Source organism: Heptranchias perlo, chromosome 26 (assembly GCF_035084215.1).
Source record: "Heptranchias perlo isolate sHepPer1 chromosome 26, sHepPer1.hap1, whole genome shotgun sequence".
Taxonomy (NCBI): Eukaryota; Metazoa; Chordata; class Chondrichthyes; order Hexanchiformes; family Hexanchidae; genus Heptranchias; species Heptranchias perlo.
The window spans coordinates 24,771,628-24,783,717 of NC_090350.1; the positions used below are offsets into that span (position 1 = coordinate 24,771,628).

The 12,090-nt window shown below is 44.3% G+C and overlaps 1 protein-coding gene across 4 annotated transcripts in view; it reads left to right on the plus strand.

Annotated features, from left to right (window-relative positions):
- LOC137342581 (hippocalcin-like protein 1) overlaps positions 1-12,090 on the plus strand; it is a 114,673-nt gene that overhangs the window by 24,884 nt on the left and 77,699 nt on the right. The window lies entirely within an intron of this gene.

The following is a 12,090-nucleotide window of genomic DNA, read 5'->3' on the forward strand; positions in this document are numbered from 1 at the left end:
ATTCATTTATTATCTGACCATCTCCCTATTGTATTAATTTTTCTTGTACACTTTTACCACTGCCATTTTAAACATCAATTTTCCATCCATACATGTGTTGTATTGTTATTTCCTTGCAAATCAGATGTAATTGTGCACAGCCACCTGTGAATGGGCAATATAATCAAAATCTCCACAATCAATGCCCACAGCTACCTCTAAATGGATAATGTAATCAAAATCTCCACAATCAATACAAAAACAGTTTGTAATTTTCTTTTACCCTTTCTTAGTAAGAATTAGATTGAACAAAAAGCAAAAAACTGCCGAGTCAATTCCTCTAGCATCATCGCCCCCTTCGAGGACCTCACCTTATTCCACCCATGTTACCTCTCCTTTAAAATCTTCATTATCTGCCAATCTCCCAAGCTGCATCTCAAGTTTCTCACTGAGGTATCCTCCCTCCTTTCCTCCCTCAGCCTCTGAACTGAGTGACTCCTCGTCCTCGGCTATTTTTATCTCCATCTCAGCTTCCTTGCCATCTTGAATTCATTGCCCTCATGTCTTCCCTAAACCTTTCCCTCCATAAAAACTTTCCTCCCCATATTCACAGCTACTCCCTTGACCTTATCACCTCCCGTGGTCTCTCTACCTCCATGGCCTTAATCATTGACAAGGCCATTGCCAACCACTTCCTTTTTTTCCCTCACCACTCATATCCCCCTCGCCCCACCCCCACCGGCAACTCCTTCTAACCTCACTTCCTTCTGCATTCATCCCTGGAAATAAAGTCTCCCATCAAGTCATTTAAAATTGCATTTTCAAACTTCCAATTGCCTAGTCTTAAACTTGAACTCATCCAAAACTCTGCTGCCTGTATCTTAACTCACACCAAGTCCCATTAACCCATCACTTCTGTGCTCGCTGACCTACATTAGATCCTCGTCCAGCAATGCCTTGCTTCTAAAATTCGCATCCTTGTTTTCAAATCCCTCCAAAACCTCGCCCCTTCCTGTCTCCTATAACCTCCTCCTGTCCTCCGGGATCTCTGCGCTCTTCCAATCCTAGCCTCTTGCGCATCCCCAATTTTAGTCGCTCCACTATTGGTGGCCGTGCCCTCAGCTGCCTAGGCCCCAGTCTCTGGAATTCCCTCCCTAAACCTCTCCACCTCTCTACCTCTCCTCCTTTAAGATGCTCCTTAAAACCTATCTCTTTAACCAAGCTTTTAGTCACCTGTCCTAATATCGCCTTCTGTGGCTCTGTGTCAGATTGTGTTTGATAGTGCTCCTGTGAAGTGCCTTGGGACGTTTTACTACATTAAAGGTGCTATATTAATGCAAGTTGTTGTTGTTGTTTGGCCTTCCATTCACCACAATATTTCTGCAGCTGTTGATTTGCTCAACCATTCCCTCACCTCCGGCATTGATTCCTTTGTCCCCAGCAAAACCTTGACTCTCTCCTGTCCTGATCATTCCTCCATGGTATGACCCCACCTTCGATCTCTCAAGTCCAAGGGATGCAGACTTAAGTGTATATAGTGCACAACTGATTTAGCGATCCATCACTAGATCTGGCTGGACTACATCAACCACTATTAGGTCTCATTCTCCTCTGCCAAAACCACCCACTACTTCAGGATCATCCTGGAGGACAAAGATAATTTCTGGCTTTTTTTCTCCACTACCATCCATCTCCTTAAACTCTTCTCCCCTCCACCCTCAATTCCAATAATAAGCGCAAAGAGCTCATGGACTTCTTTGCCAGTAAGATTGAGACCATCCTTCAGTTGCATCTGCTGCTCCTGCCATAGCCCTGAACCCACGTCTCTCTCCAATTTCTCTCCCATCTTACCTCATGCCCTCTCCAAGCTCATCTTGTCGATGACACCCATCTCCTGCTCTCCTGACCTTATTCCCACAAAACTGCTGACCCCAACTTCCCTTCCTGGTCCCCATGCCAGCTGACATTGTAAATGGTTTCCTCTCAGGTATTGTTGCTCCTCTCTTTCAAAACCATGATCATCACACCACCTCGAAAAAACCCACCTTCAACCCCTCTGTCCATCCAAACTACCCTCCATCTCCAACCTCCCTTTCCTCTTCTCCATTTATGAATGTGTTGTTGCCTCCCACATCCATGCCCATCTTTCCCACAATTCCATGTTTGATTCTCTCCAATCAGGTTTCCACCCTGGCCATAGCACTGAAATGGCCCTAACTAAAGTCACAAACGATATCCTGTATGTGTGACCATGGTCTTCGTCTTCCTTAACCTTTTTTGCCGCCTTGGACTCGGTCAATCATACCATCCTCCTCCAACAATTCTCCTCTGCTGTCCACCTCAGTTGGTTATCTAATTGTAGCTCGAGCATCTCCAGTAATGGATTCCCTTCTCGTCATCACACAGTTATCTCCGGAGTGCCCCAAGGATCTATCCATGGTACCCTCCTTTTCCTCATCATAATCTGCAGACATGGTGTCGGCTTCCACAAGTATGCTGATTACACCCAGTTCTATCTCTCTACCACCTGTTTCAATGTCTCCACAGCCTCCTTGTCTGAAATTCAGTTTTGAATGAGCCGTAATTTTCTCTGGGTAGACATTGGTAAGACTGAAGCCATCGTCTTCGTCCACCACCACAATTGCTCCATATCGTTACCACTGATTCCACCCCACTCCCCAGCCACTATCTCACGATGAACCGGACTATTCAGAACCTTGGCGTTCTAGTCGATGCTAAGCTGAGTGTCTGACCCCACATCCTTTCTACTGCAAAAGACCGCATACTTCCACCTCTCATCGCCTGGTTTCACCACTACCATAGCCCATCTGCTTTTGAAATCTTCATCCATGTCTTTGTCACCTCCAGACCCGACTATTCCAATGCTTTCCTGGCTGGCCTCCAACCATGCACCTTCCATGAACTTCAGCACAATTAAAATTCTGCTGCCCATATCCTATCCTGCACTAAGTCCGGCTCACCCATTACCTGTTGCCCTTGTCCTCCCTGATCTACATTGGCTCCTGGTGGCCAAACAACTGAAAATTTTAATTCTCATCCTTGTGTTTAAATCCTTTCATGGCCTTGCCCCTCGTCACCCTAACCCTACAACCCACACACCCCCAAACTGTTTTTTCCTCTGACTCTGGTCTCTTGCAACCCCTCTCTTCACCCCAGCATTGGCGGCAGTGCCTTCAACTGCCTAGGTTCCATGTTCTGGTGTTCCCTCCCTAAACCCCTCTCCTCCTTTCAGACCTTCCATACCTTTGACCAAGCTTTTGGTCACCCCACCTATTATCGCCTTCTTTTGACTCTGAAGTGCTTTGCGACATTTTTACAGTGTGAAAGGCACTATATAAATGCAAGTTGTTGTTTTTATGTGTGCTAAGCGGGAAGTAAAAGATGCGGCGGTATCACCCTGTTCAAGTGGAGGAAAGAGTTTTTTGCACATTTGAGTAATTGCTGTGATGGGAGATAGGCAGCCATACTGTAAGTCCCATGTTAGCACCACCCATCTTAACCAGAGTGCATTGTGAAGTGTTAGTTGTACAGCTGTTGCTTTTATAGATTAAAGAGTGTACTGGCACCCAGGGTGCTCAAGGAAGAAAAGGAAGACTGACATGTATGTTACCTTGCCTATGCTGGTTAGGTCATTGAACTTTTTCCAGCACTGATATGCAGTCCTGGGGATGAAAGTTGAGAGTTGACAGTTACTGCCAGTGCCACCTCCCTCCAAATGGCATAAGTAAACTTTTTATCAGGTTTCCTGTCACAGACACCCAGCACTCCGTCTTGTGTTCTTTTCCATCCAGCAATTTGCAGTTTGGACTCAGTGAAATTGTGGCATCTTCTTCTAGCCTCTGTGTTATGCCCTGCTGCCTTCTTTGGCTGCCTCTGCCAGTTTTTCTTGTGTTGGGCATTCTTGTAAAGTGACACAAATGTAGACACGAGATGTCATGTCAAGCTAGCTGACAGTCAACTCACTGAGCCAAGCACTTTCCTCCTTACCAGCTGCTCCCCAAACTATTGCTGCAATCTTCAGCCAGAACTGACTTTTTAACAACTACACTCTAATTTCCAAGTACCCCAGCACATTCCTCCTCTATTACACAGGATTTACAATAATGACTGCGCTAGGGGTAAATGGGCTGACCCACAAAGTTCTGGTGTAAACAAATCTCCAGGCCTTCATTGGATGCAATTCATTTCTCATTGGTGTAAAAGTGGGCAACTCACCACATGAAATTTGGGGGCCAACATTCCAGGTTCTAGTCCCTTCATCAGAACTGTGGTGACGGGTTTACACCTGAAATGTTAACTTGTCTGTTCTCTCCACGGATGCTGACTGACCTAAGTTATTCCAGCATTTTCCGTTTTTGTTTCACGTTAGATTGGAACTGAGTTGTCTCATTTCATTTGCGATCTGAAAAGTGACAATAACAGGAATCCACTGTAATGAGAATTAAATTATTCAGAAGTTGCCTGGAAAGGTGCTGGAAATTCTAACTGGTGCCAGCAGACTTTGTGTAATCTTCTCACTTATGTTTTCAATTTTGTCATTGATAGAATCTTGCAGCACAGAAGGAGGCCATTCGGCCTATCGTGCCTGTGCCGGCTCTTTGAAAGTGCTGTCCAATTTAGTCCCACACACCAGCTTTTTCTCCATAACCCTGCAAATTAGTCCTCTTCAAGTAGTTGTCCAATTGCCTTTTGAAAGTTCCTATGGAACCTGCTTCCACCACCCTTTCAGGTGGTGCATTCCAGATCTTAACAACACTCTGTGTGAAAAAATTTCTCCTCATTTCCTCCCTAGTTCTTTTATTGTAAATTTATTACCTCTAGTTACTGACCCACTTGTCAGAGGAAACAGTTTCTCCCTAATTGCTCTATCAAAACCCCTCATTATTTTGAATACCTCTATTTGGTCTCCCCTTAACCTTCTCCGCTCTGAGGAGAACAATTCCAGTTTCTCCAATCTCTCCACATAACCGAAGTCCCTCATCCCTGGTATCATCCTGGTAAATCTCCGTAATACCCTCTCCAAGGCCTTGACATTGTTCCTAAAATGTGGTGCCCAAAATTATACACAATACTCCAGCTGAGGCCTAACCAGTGATTTGTAAAGTCTTAACATGACTTCCTTGTTTTTGTATTCAATGCTCCTATTTACAAAACCAAGGATCCTATATGCTTTCTTAACTGCCTTATCAACTTGCCCTGCCATCTCCAAAGACTTGTGAATATGTACCACCAGGTCCCTCTCTTTTGCACCCTCCCTCAAAATAGTACCATTTAGATTATACTGCCTCTCCATGTTGTTCCTGCCAACGTACATCACTTCACCCTCACCCGCATTAAATTGCATCTGCCATGAGTCTGCCCATTTTACGAGTCCATCTGTGTCCTCCTGAAGTCTGCTACTATCCTCCCCACTATTTACTACGTTGCTAAGTTTTGTATCATCCACAAACTTTAAAATTGTACTCCCTATACCCAAGTCCAGGTCATTTACATATAACAAGAAAAACAGTGGTCCTAATACCGATCCCTGGGGGATCCCACTGCATGCTACTCTCCAGTTAGAAAAACATCTGTTCACCACAACTCTCTACTTCCTATCCCTTAGCCAATTACATATCCAAGTTACCACTGTCCTATTAATCCCATGTGATTCTATTTTCCGAACAAGTCTGTTATGTGGTTCATTATCAAATGCCTTTTGGAAGTCCATATACACATCTACTGCACTACCTTCATCAAGCCTCTCTGATACTTCATCAAAGAACTCAATCAAGTTAGTCAGACACTATTTGTCCCTTATTAATTCATGCTTCTCCAAGTGAGAATTAATTTTGTCCTTGACAATGGTCTCTAGTAGTTTTCCCACTACTGATGTTAGACTGACTGGCCTGTAGTTACCAGATTTATCCCTTTCCTCTTTGAGTAGGGGTGTAACATTTGCAATCCTCCAGTCCTCTGGCACCACTCCAATATCCAAGGAGGATTGAAAGATTGTGGTCATTAGTTCAGGTCATGTTAGAGGGTTATAAACAATAAATGAACTATCAGAAAGGACAGAATTCATCATGGAGCTGATAATAGGCTGCCAAAGATTAACCGTTACTGTAGTTAATTTGGTTCTGTAATTTTTTGTGAGATCTGGGGAGAGCTAATTTTATATTCATTAAGGTGATGGATGAGCGTATTGGGCCGCAGAATACTTTTCCCTCACTGTACCCACTGATGGCATCGATGTTCATTTATTTTTATGATTGAACAGCAATAGTGGACATTTGGATTCAGTGTATTCATCTAAATTGAGGACAAGCTATTGGGTTCAAAACTTCACCGTTTGGATATCCAAAACACTTCCCCTGGTACAATACGACCCACATGCATTAAGTGCTGCTAATGGATTGCCCTTTTAGTGTAGGACATTGTTATTTTGAATAACTCACGATCTAATGATGACAGTTAGTGATTGCAAGCTGCCTGGCGTCTCGATCTGGTTGGTTGGAGTTACTGGCCACAGGCTGCTGGACGAGTCCTCGAGGCCTACTCAACCAGAGTTGAAGTGAATCTCTGACTGACAGGGGGGATGCTGCAGTAGGCAATCTTCTGAATGGACAACCCCTTCTGTAAAAATTGGGTTTTAGAAAACCCAGAGGGAGACAGCTAGTTGCTTCTTGGAAGTATAGTACTTGTCATTAAATCCATTTTCTTGGGGCTTCTCACGATCTGCTGAAGTTTTGACGGTGGAAAGGGAAAAGCCCTGACGAGCTTCACGCCCAAAGTCTCCAGCCGCACCTCTGCCTGCTGCTCCAATTCCCTTTCATTAGAGTGATAGCTGCTTTCACTTTGTGCGATAGCTGCACTAGTGCCACCAGTTTCCGAAACACAGATCCTGCTCAACTGCAAGCTGAATATAAATTGGCCAGGACCCACTGAGCCCAGCAGCCCAGAAAACCTGCTTGAAGGGGTTTTATATTGGTCTCCAGAGCCCAGCGTCTGTGAAACCAGTTTCTGCAGATTGGTAGCACAATTGTAAGCCCAGCATACTCTAGGGTTCAGCTCCTGGGAATCTGATATAAATGATGATTAATGAAAAAGTGACTTAAAAAAGGCACCATTTCTCCCAGGACTGTTGCTTCCTTCTGGTCAATAGGGATTTTCTCCTCTCTATCTATCTATCCATCTATCTATCCATCTCTCTCTCACACAAACACAAACTCTCACACAAACACAAGTTGATGTCTTAGGCTCATGCAGACGGAGCACCGTTCTTTTTGACCCGTGTTTGCATCTAGGAACTTGCCTTGAATATTTCAACATTGCATTTGACAAAGAACTTTTGAAGTTTCTGCTCATTCATTCCCTTATTTAAATTTATTTCCCAAATTATATTTTCTGCTCTGAATTTCTCCCCTCTTTTCCTGAAGACCTGAGCCTAGAAATTGGGCTACGTAGTGCCCATTTTTTGGGCGCTAACTGGCCTTCTATGCTCCCAATATGGCGGGCAGGAAGCGTGCACACATTTCCAGCCAGAAATGTGATACCCGCCATATTGGATAATGTAGATGCGCTGACGGCAGGAGGGCACATCTGGAACATTTAGAAGGCAGAATAATTTATTAAAATTAGAGTTCTGCGCATCTTGCAGGCCCTGTTTTCAATTTCAAATGCCCTAGCACTTCACTCTCCACATGCTGAACGTGCACAGCACACCATGGTGCTAACTGGCAGGAAGACCCCCACACTTATGTGAATGTGGAGCTGGGAGGAGCTGGACACCCCCGTCTCCCCAGCTACTGATCAACACCCCCAGCCACCGAGTGCACCTGAGGCCCAATTGCCCAGTCTTCATTACTTACCTGAGGGCTACTGTGACTCAGTGTTTGCAGAAAACTACTGAAGCAGGCAGTATCTGGAACATATCCAGATCAGCTGATACAAGCCGGAGTCATAGATAGTTGTTTGTTCTTTGTAGTTTTGACCTTCTGGGAGATAAGGACTTGCTTTTAGCCTTTCTCAGAGATGTAGTAAGACAGGCAGCTGATGAATGAAGGCTGTGGATGTATACCATAGAAATAGCGAGTTTTTGGGATGCTGAGCGAATGGAAGTTAATGTCAACTAAGGGTAAAGGTCAGGGAAGATATATGATGTAATGGCCTGGAGCTGAGGGTTTAATAATTGGACCACTGCATTGAAGTGGGGGGAAATCAAGGGTTGGCCATTCTGCAACTGAGCTCAACAACTGTTACATGAGATTTCCCCCAGCTATTGGACCATCACATGTGTTGTCTGTGAATATAATTTCCTCTAATAAATCTATAAGTGAAAGACTCTGCCTCTGGAAAACTAATTTCTGGCACAGAGACAACGGCCCTGATGTTTACGGGAAGGCGGGGGGGGGGGGGGGGTGGGGGTTGTCATTGTGGCCGGGTAAGGCGAAAATGCAAGTTTCTCGGAGATCCTGCTGAATTTAATGGCCGGTCCTCATGTCTCCGTTTCCCAACTGGCAGGCAGCCAGATCCAGAGGCTACCAGGCTGTCGTGCGGGCAGGCCGCTGCTGGGGAGAGGAGTGGAGAGGAGGGAGCGAGAGAGAGAGATTGTGTAGGCTGAGTGGGAGAGGTCATGGAGGCCGAGGGCGGGGGTTTGGGGGAGATCGGGTGGGAGAGGGGGGAGATCGGAAAGGCCGGAGAGATCATGGTATGGTGGGGAAGGAAGGCTGATCGCTGGGGGTGGGAGAGGCAGCGGATCGCGGCGAGGGAGACCAATCGCGGCAGGTTAGCTTGGGGGGCCAGAGGGAAGCGTTCCTGCTCCTTCTGGCCCGCCAGCAATGCTGGATCTAGCTGTTCTCACCTCCATCCAGCTGCCGGGTTTCCTGAACCCTGGGAAACCCGGCCCGTGGGTGTTAAATCTAAAAGTCTGCTTAAAATTTGAGGCAGGCAGCCTCGTTAAAATATTTAAAATTCTAACCCACCTCCAGAGAGCAGTTAGTCGCCTGCCCCTCCGTTACAGCCGGAAGTTAAAGGGGGGGTTGAGGTCGCGTTACCAATTTTTGAAATTTTAAACCCCACCCCTCACCTCCCGCCCATCCTGGGGGAGGGGGGTTAAAATTCCCCCCACCGATTCCAAGCTTGTCACTCTCTCGCATTTCTAACAGGGGACATTAAGGCCGGCATGAGTGCCGCCCAAGCATTTGTCCTCTTGACCGCAGACAACTGGCCAGAACGAGGAATAAAAATGCAAAGAAAGGAGAGAAACTACTCAAAACCTTCAGGATCCATATTTTATACTTTACTTTCCGTTGCCAGTTTTCTCCCCTCATCTTTTGAACGTACTGGCTCCTTGCTTTAGTGCAGTTCGAAAGGTGTCAGGTGGCCTTTGACACCTTACCCGAATGGCCTTTATTCATGTATTAGCCTTGATGGTGAGAACTAAGAATGGGCAACCTTTCCTCATAGCTGTGTCCCATAAGACTTTTCTGTCTTGAAAAGACAAGACTGAAGAGCGATTAGTTTTCCTGCCATGTTTGGAATTTAGGGGCAAGGGGTCATATTTTCAAATTAAGGATGACACAAGAATTTGGAAAATTCAAGCATAATGTTTTCAGTAAAAGAGTGATAACCATGTGCAACAGAATACCAGCAAAGTTCGTGGAACAAGATATACTAGGATGAGGTTCAAAAAGTGACTAGACAAGATCCTGTCAGATAAAAGGAATTCAGGGTTATTAGATTTTAAAAATGCATCAGGGTAATCTTGTGGAAAGATGGATGGGTAAGCTGGATGGACCAATGGTTGACTCCTGCCTGAAAACTGTCATTATGTTATTATGTAACACTCCCTGTACCCAATGCAAAAACAGCTTAACTTGTCCATTTGTACAGTAAGAAGTATATTTGTGCACCAAGATGGGCATGGATTCACTTGGGGTCCTTTCACACCAGCTTCTTCAGATCTGCTTACATCAGAGCTGAGTATAATTCTCTATGTCGAGGTTTAAACCAAGAAGAGAATTAATTGACATTCCTTTACGGTTGAGATTACTGTAAATACACAAGGAAATTAATTTACATCAATAGTGGGCCAGGAAATCTGATCCTGAGAAAATTCATTCAGATTCCAGTGCAGACCCTGAGTGCATCATAAACCAATTGGAACTTTACTGAAGCTCTTGTAAAGACAGAGCAAGGGTCTTTTGTAACGTATGAATCAGAAGCTAGAGATACTTTAAAGCCTTTCTTTTTAGTTCTGAAGCTGCTGGTTGATGAAAAGAACTGATGCCACGAATCAAGCAGGTGAAAGCAGACATGTAACATCATTTAATGGCCTATAGCACTATACAAATACTGCAGACAGACATGAAAATAGCAGAAAATGAAAATTATGACCTCCGATGAGCAGCATTTCTGAAGAAAAGTTGACATTTTCCATTTTGTTCCATGGCAACCAGACTCCTGCTTATTTTTAAAGCTGTAATATAGTTTAATGCAGCCTGTTCTGGCATCTAATAGCTCCACTGAGCTTCCACCACAAGACTCAGTAAAATTAACTTACATTTAAAAATGTATAATATTTAAAGCATTCCATCTGTCCCTGTATGGTCCACAATATGGGCTTCCAGAAGGCATTTGATAAGGTCCCACACAAGAGGTTATTAGCAAAAATAAAAACGCACGGAACTGGAGGTAACCTTGTGACATGGCTTGACATAGTTGGTTGGGAGGTAGGAGACAGAGAGTAGGGATAACAGGAATGTACTCTGATTGGTGGGATGTGATAAGTGGTGTTCCACAGGTATCTGTACTTGGTCCTTAGTTTTTCACCATATATATCAATGAGTTGGATGAAGGAATAGCGAGTTGTATATCCTTGTTTGCAGATGACACTAAGTTAGGAGGTTATGTAGATGGGAGCAGGAAGTTACAAAGGGACATAGAGTGGGCAAAACTGTGGCAGATGGACTTCAATGTGGGGAAATTGAGGTCATCCATTTTGGATCTAAGAAAGATAGATCAGAATATTTTCTAAATGGTGAGCAACTAGGAACTGTGGGTGTCCAGGGACACAAATCACTAAAGGCGAGGGCACAAGAACAAAAAGTAATCAAGAAGGCTAATGGAATATTGGCAATTATCTCAAAGGGGCTGGAATACAAACTGGAGGAAGTTATGCTTTAGTTGTACACAGGCCTTGGTAAGACCTCTGGAGTACTGCTTTCAGTTTTGGGCATCGCATCTCAGGAATATATTGGCCTTGGAGGGGATGCAGTGCAGATTCCCCAGAAGAATACTAGGCTTAAAGGGTTAAAATATGAGGACAGGTTGCATAAACGTGGCTTATATTCCTTTGAATTTAGAAGATTGAGTGATCCAATTGAGGTATTTAAAATGATAAAGGGGTTCGATAGGGTAGATACAGAGAAACTATTTCTTCTGCTGGGGAAATCCAGAACAAAGGGGCACAGTCTTAAATTTAGAGCTAGGTCATAAGAAGTAAAATCAAGAAGCACTTTTTCACACAAAGGGTAAAGGAAATCTGGAACTTTTTCCCTCAAAAGGCTGTGGATGTTCGGTCAATTGGAATTTTCAAAACTGAAATCGATAGATTTTTGTTATGTAAGGGTATCAAGGGTATGGATCAAGGACGGGTAAATGGAGTTGAGGTTCAGATCAGCCATGATCTAATGGAATGGCAGAACAGGCTCGAGGGGCTGAATGGCCAACTCCCTGTTCCTATGGTCCATGGTAGAGTATCTCATTAAAAAATGAAACAGCGCTTAACCATTCCAACTCATTGTAATGAGCTCTCCTAATGTGAACTTAAATTGTGGAGGATGTGCAAATGTGCCAAAAGTTTGAAATGTCCATGTAGCCACATCACGTTACTTTAATTGTACCACTACATTACTAGTAAGTAGGTTTTTGATGTCTGTCACAAAATGTGAAATTTGTACTGTATATGAAAAAAATGGGGGTTGATTTTAAACCTACTCAGAAACTGGGCAGGTCGGTAGTTAAAATTGACCAGGTGACTTACCTGCCAATGTCCTGCCGTCTTCAATTTGAACCTGCTCTTCGGAGCAGGAGGCAAAGTCACCCACC